This window comes from Stegostoma tigrinum, chromosome 39, assembly GCF_030684315.1.
Source record: "Stegostoma tigrinum isolate sSteTig4 chromosome 39, sSteTig4.hap1, whole genome shotgun sequence".
NCBI lineage: Eukaryota > Metazoa > Chordata > Chondrichthyes > Orectolobiformes > Stegostomatidae > Stegostoma > Stegostoma tigrinum.
In genome coordinates, this window is record NC_081392.1 from 18,612,618 (window position 1) to 18,619,118 (window position 6,501).

General features: G+C 75.9%; 2 pseudogenes; both read left to right on the forward strand.

Moving 5' to 3' along the window:
- Nucleotides 1-560: 560 nt before the first annotated feature.
- LOC132206620 (basic proline-rich protein-like) lies at nt 561-1,510 on the forward strand (annotated as a pseudogene).
- Nucleotides 1,511-2,540: 1,030 nt separating this feature from the next.
- On the forward strand, nt 2,541-3,513 carry LOC132206627 (uncharacterized; annotated as a pseudogene).
- The last annotated feature ends 2,988 nt before the right edge of the window (nt 3,514-6,501 follow it).

The following is a 6,501-nucleotide window of genomic DNA, read 5'->3' on the forward strand; positions in this document are numbered from 1 at the left end:
TTCCATCCCCCCCACTTCCATCCCCCCCCCCTCCATCCCCCCCCTCCATCCCCCCCCTCCATCCCCCCCCTCCATTCCCCCCCCTTCCGTCCCCCGCTCCCCCCCCCTTCCGTCCCCCCGCTCCCCCCCCTTCCGTCCCCCGCTCCCCCCCCTTCGTCCCCCCTCTCCCCCCCCTCCGTCCCCCGCTCCCCCCCCTTCGTCCCCCGCTCCCCCCCTTCCGTCCCCCGCTCCCCCCCCCTTCCGTCCCCCGCTCCCCCCCCTTCCGTCCCCCGCTCCCCCCCCTTCCTCCCCCGCTCCCCCCCCTTCCGTCCCCCGCTCCCCCCCACTTCCATCCCCCCCCCTCCATTCCCCCCCTCATCCCCCCGCTCCCCCCCTTCCGTCCCCCGCTCCCCCCCCCTTCCGTCCCCCGCTCCCCCCCTTCCGGTCCCCCGCTCCCCCCCTTCCGTCCCCCGCTCCCCCCCCTTCCGTCCCCCGCTCCCCCCCCTTCCTTCCCGCTCCCCCCCTCCTTCCCCCCCTCTTCCGTCCCCCCCTCTTCCGTCCCCCCCTCTTCCGTCCCCCCTCTTCCGTCCCCCCCTCTTCCGTCCCCCCCTCTTCCGTCCCCCCCTCTTCCGTCCCCCCCCCTTCCGTCCCCCCCCCCCTTCCGTCCCCCCCCCCTCCATCCCCCCCCCTCCATTCCCCCCCTCCATTCCCCGCTCCATCCCCGCTCCCACCCCTTCCATCCCCCGCTCCCCCCCCCTTCCATCCCCCGCTCCCCCCCCCTTCCATCCCCGCTCCCCCCCCCTTCCATCCCCGCTCCCCCCCCCTTCCATCCCCCGCTCCCCCCCCTTCCATCCCCCCCCCTTCCATCCCCCCCCCCTTCCATCCCCCCCCCTTCCATCCCCCCCCCCTTCCATCCCCCCCCCCCCTTCCATCCCCCCCCTTCCATCCCCCCCCCCCTCCATCCCCCCCCTCCCCCCCCTTCCGTCCCCCGCTCCCCCCCCTTCCGTCCCCCGCTCCCCCCCTTCCGTCCCCCGCTCCCCCCCCTTCCGTCCCCCGCTCCCCCCCCTTCCGTCCCCCCGCTCCCCCCCCTTCCGTCCCCGCTCCCCCCCTTCCGTCCCCGCTCCCCCCCCCTTCCGTCCCCCCGCTCCCCCCCCTCCGTCCCCCGCTCCCCCCCCCTTCCCCCCGCTCTCCCCCCCTTCCATCCCCCCCACTTCCATCCCCCCCCTCCATCTCCCCCCTCCATCTCCCCCCCTCCATCTCCCCCCCTCCATCTCCCCCCCCTCCATCTCCCCCCCTCCATCCCCCCCCTCCATCCCCCCCCTCCATCCCCCCCCCTCCATCCCCCCCCCATCACCCCCCCGCTCCCCCCCTCCGTCCCCCGCTCCCCCCTCCAGTCCCGATCCCCCCTCCGTCCCCCGCTCCCCCCCCTTCCGTCCCCCGCCCCCCCCTCCCCCCCCCCCCTCCCCCCTTCCGTCCCCCGCTCCCCCCCCCATCCGTCCCCCCGCTCCCCCCCCCTTCCGTCCCCGCTCCCCCCCCCTTCCGTCCCCCGCTCCCCCCCCCTTCCGTCCCCCGCTCCCCCCCCCCTTCCGTCCCCCGCTCCCCCCCCCTTCCGCCCCCCCACTTCCATCCCCCCCCCTCCATCCCCCCCCTCCATTTCCCCCCCCCTTCCGTCCCCCCGCTCCCCCCCCCTTCCGTCCCCCCGCTCCCCCCTTCCGTCCCCCGCTCCCCCCCCGTTCCGTCCCCCGCTCCCCCCCCGTTCCGTCCCCCGCTCCCCCCCCTTCCGTCCCCCGCTCCCCCCCCTTCCGTCCCCCCGCTCCCCCTCCTTCCGTCCCCCCTCCCCCCCCCTCCCCCCCCTCCCCCCCCTCCGTCCCCCGCTCCCCCCCCTTCCGTCCCCCGCTCCCCCCCCTTCCGTCCCCCGCTCCCCCCCACTTCCATCCCCCCCCTTCCATCCCCCCCCTCCATCCCCCCCTCCATCCCCCCCCTCCATCCCCCCCCTCCATCCCCCCCCTCCATCCCCCCCCCTCCATCCCCCCCCTCCATCCCCCCCCTCCATTCCCCCCCCCCGTTCCGTCCCCCGCTCCCCCCCGTTCCGTCCCCCGCTCCCCCCCGTTCCGTCCCCCGCTCCCCCCCGTTCCGTCCCCCGCTCCCCCCCGTTCCGTCCCCCGCTCCCCCCCGTTCCGTCCCCCGCTCCCCCCCCTCCGTCCCCCGCTCCCCCCCTTCCGTCCCCCGCTCCCCCCCCCTTCCCGTCCCCCGCTCCCCCCCCTTCCGTCCCCCGCTCCCCCCCCTTCCGTCCCCCCGCTCCCCCCCCCCCTCCATCCCCCCCCTCCATCCCCCCCTCCATCCCCCCCCTCCATTCCCCCCTCCATCCCCCCGCTCCCCCCCTTCCATCCCCCCGCTCCCCCCCCTTCCATCCCCCGCTCTCCCCCCCTTCCATCCCCCCCCCTTCCATCCCCCCCCCCTTCCATCCCCCCCCTTCCATCTCCCCCCTTCCATCTCCCCCCTTCCATCTCCCCCCCTCCTCTCCCCCCCCTTCCATCTCCCCCCCTCCATCTCCCCCCCTTTCATCTCCCCCCCTTCCATCTCCCCCCCTTCCATCTCCCCCCCTTCCATCTCCCCCCCTTCCATCTCCCCCCCTTCCATCTCCCCCCCCTTCCATCTCCCCCTCCATCTCCCCCCCTCCATCTCCCCCCTCCATCTCCCCCCCTCCATCTCCCCCCTCCATCTCCCCCCCTCCATCTCCCCCCCTCCATCTCCCCCCCTCCATCTCCCCCCCTCCATCTCCCCCCCTCCATCTCCCCCCCTCCATCTCCCCCCCCTCCATCTCCCCCCCTCCATCCCCCCCTCCATTCCCCCCCTCCATTCCCCGCGCCTTCCCCCGCTCCCCCCCCCTCCATCCCCCCGCTCCCCCCCCCTTCCATCCCCCGCTCCCCCCCCCTTCCATCCCCCGCTCCCCCCCCCTTCCATCCCCCGCTCCCCCCCCCTTCCATCCCCCGCTCCCCCCCCTTCCATCCCCCGCTCCCCCCCCCTTCCATCCCCCCCCCCCTTCCATCCCCCCCCCTTCCATCCCCCCCCCTTCCATCCCCCCCCCTTCCATCCCCCCCCCTTCCATCCCCCCCCTTCCATCCCCCCCCCTTCCATCCCCCCCCCTTCCATCCCCCCCCTTCCATCCCCCCCCTTCCATCCCCCCCTTCCATCCCCCCCCCTTCCAACCCCCCCCCTTCCATCCCCCCCCCTTCCATCCCCCCCCTTCCATCCCCCCCCTTCCATCCCCCCCCTCCATCCCCCCCCTTCCATCCCCCCCCCTCCATCCCCCCCCTCCATCCCCCCCCCTCCATCCCCCCCCCTCCATCCCCCCCCTTCCACCCCCCGCTCCCCCCCTCCACCCCCCGCTCCCCCCCTTCCACCCCCCGCTCCCCCCCCCTTCCGTCCCCCGCTCCCCCCCCCCTTCCGTCCCCCGCTCCCCCCCCCCTTCCGTCCCCCGCTCCCCCCCCCCTTCCCTCCCCCCCACTTCCATCCCCCCCCCTCCATCCCCCCCCTCCATTCCCCCCCCCTTCCGTCCCCCGCTCCCCCCCCCTTCCGTCCCCCGCTCCCCCCCGTTCCGTCCCCCGCTCCCCCCCCGTTCCGTCCCCCGCTCCCCCCCCCGTTCCGTCCCCCGCTCCCCCCCCGTTCCGTCCCCCGCTCCCCCCCCTTCCGTCCCCCGCTCCCCCCCCTTCCGTCCCCCGCTCCCCCCCCTTCCGTCCCCCGCTCCCCCCCCTTCCGTCCCCCGCTCCCCCCCCCTTCCGTCCCCCCCCCCTTCCATCCCCCCCCTCCATCCCCCCCCTCCATCCCCCCCCTCCATCCCCCCCCTCCATCCCCCCCCTCCATCCCCCCCCCTCCATTCCCCCCCCTTCCGTCCCCCGCTCCCCCCCGTTCCGTCCCCCGCTCCCCCCCCGTTCCGTCCCCCGCTCCCCCCGTTCCGTCCCCGCTCCCCCCCCTTCCGTCCCCCGCTCCCCCCTTCCGTCCCCCGCTCCCCCCCCTTCCGTCCCCCGCTCCCCCCCCTCCCGTCCCCCGCTCCCCCCCCTTCCGTCCCCGCTCCCCCCCCTTCCGTCCCCGCGCCCCCCCCTTCCGTCCCCCGCTCCCCCCCTTCCGTCCCCCCGCTCCCCCCCCCCTCCATCCCCCCCCTCCATCCCCCCCCTCCATTCCCCCCCTCCATCCCCCGCTCCCCCCCCATCCCCCGCTCCCCCCCCTTCCATCCCCCGCTCTCCCCCCCTTCCATCCCCCCCCCCTTCCATCCCCCCCCTTCCATCTCCCCCCTTCCATCTCCCCCCTTCCATCTCCCCCCTTCCATCTCCCCCCCTTCCATCTCCCCCCCTTCCATCTCCCCCCCTTCCATCTCCCCCCCTTCCATCTCCCCCCCTTCCATCTCCCCCCCTTCCATCTCCCCCCCTTCCATCTCCCCCCCCTTCCATCTCCCCCCCCTTCCATCTCCCCCCCTTCCATCTCCCCCCTTCCATCTCCCCCCCTTCCATCTCCCCCCCTTCCATCTCCCCCCTTCCATCTCCCCCCCTTCCATCTCCCCCCCTCCATCTCCCCCCCTCCATCTCCCCCCCTCCATCTCCCCCCCTCCATCTCCCCCCCTCCATCTCCCCCCCTCCATCTCCCCCCCTCCATCTCCCCCCCTCCATCTCCCCCCTCCATCTCCCCCCCTCCATCTCCCCCCCTCCATCTCCCCCCCTCCATCTCCCCCCCTCCATCTCCCCCCTCCATCTCCCCCCCTCCATCTCCCCCCCTCCATCTCCCCCCCTCCATCTCCCCCCCTCCATCTCCCCCCCTCCATCTCCCCCCTCCATCTCCCCCCTCCATCTCCCCCCCTCCATCTCCCCCCCTCCATCTCCCCCCCTCCATCTCCCCCCCTCCATCTCCCCCCCTCCATCTCCCCCCCTCCATCTCCCCCCCTCCATCTCCCCCCCTCCATCTCCACCCCTCCATCTCCACCCCTCCATCTCCACCCCTCCATCTCCCCCTCCATCTCCCCCCCCCCATCTCCCCCCCCTCCATCTCCCCCCCCTCCATCTCCCCCCCCCTCCATCTCCCCCCCCTCCATCTCCCCCCCCTCCATCTCCCCCCCTCCATCTCCCCCCCCTCCATCTCCCCCCCCTCCATCTCCCCCCCCTCCATCTCCCCCCCCTCCATCTCCCCCCCCTCCATCTCCCCCCCCTCCATCTCCCCCCCCTCCATCTCCCCCCCCTCCATCTCCCCCCCCTCCATCTCCCCCCCCTCCATCTCCCCCCCCTCCATCTCCCCCCCTCCATCTCCCCCCCCTCCATCTCCCCCCCCTCCATCTCCCCCCCCTCCATCTCCCCCCCTCCATCTCCCCCCCCTCCATCTCCCCCCCCTCCATCTCCCCCCCCTCCATCTCCCCCCCCCTCCATCTCCCCCCCCCTCCATCTCCCCCCCTCCATCTCCCCCCCCTCCATCTCCCCCCCCTCCATCTCCCCCCCTCCATCTCCCCCCCCTCCATCTCCCCCCCCTCCATCTCCCCCCCCTCCATCTCCCCCCCCTCCATCTCCCCCCCCTCCATCTCCCCCCCCTCCATCTCCCCCCCCTCCATCTCCCCCCCCTCCATCTCCCCCCCCTCCATCTCCCCCCCCTCCATCTCCCCCCCCTCCATCTCCCCCCCTCCATCTCCCCCCCCTCCCGTCCCCCCGCTCCCCCCCCTCCCGTCCCCCCGCTCCCCCCCCTCCCGTCCCCCCGCTCCCCCCCCTCCATCCCCCCGCTCCCCCCCCTTCCGTCCCCCCCCTTCCGTCCCCCGCTCCCCCCCCTTCCGTCCCCCGCTCCCCCCCCTTCCGTCCCCCGCTCCCCCCCCTTCCATCCCCCCCTTCCATCCCCCCCTTCCATCCCCCCCTTCCATCCCCCCCTTCCATCCCCCCCCCTTCCATCCCCCCCCCTCGATCCCCCCCCTCGATCCCCCCCCTCGATCCCCCCCCTCGATCCCCCCCCTCGATCCCCCCCCTCCATCCCCCCCCTCCATCCCCCCCCTCCATCCCCCCCCTCCATCCCCCCCCTCCATCCCCCCCCTCCATCCCCCCCCCTTCCATCCCCCCGCTCCCCCCCTTCCACCCCCCGCTCCCCCCCTTCCGTCCCCCGCTCCCCCCCCCTTCCATCCCCCGCTCCCCCCACTTCCATCCCCCGCTCCCCCCACTTCCATCCCCCCCACTTCCATCCCCCCCACTTCCATCCCCCCCACTTCCATCCCCCCCACTTCCATCCCCCCCACTTCCATCCCCCCCACTTCCATCCCCCCCACTTCCATCCCCCCCACTTCCATCCCCCCCACTTCCACCCCCCCACTTCCATCCCCCCCACTTCCATCCCCCCCACTTCCATCCCCCCCACTTCCATCCCCCCCACTTCCATCCCCCCCACTTCCATCCCCCCCACTTCCATCCCCCCCACTTCCATCCCCCCCACTTCCATCCCCCCCACTTCCATCCCCCCCACTTCCATCCCCCCCCTTCCATCCCCCCCCTTCCATCCCCCCCC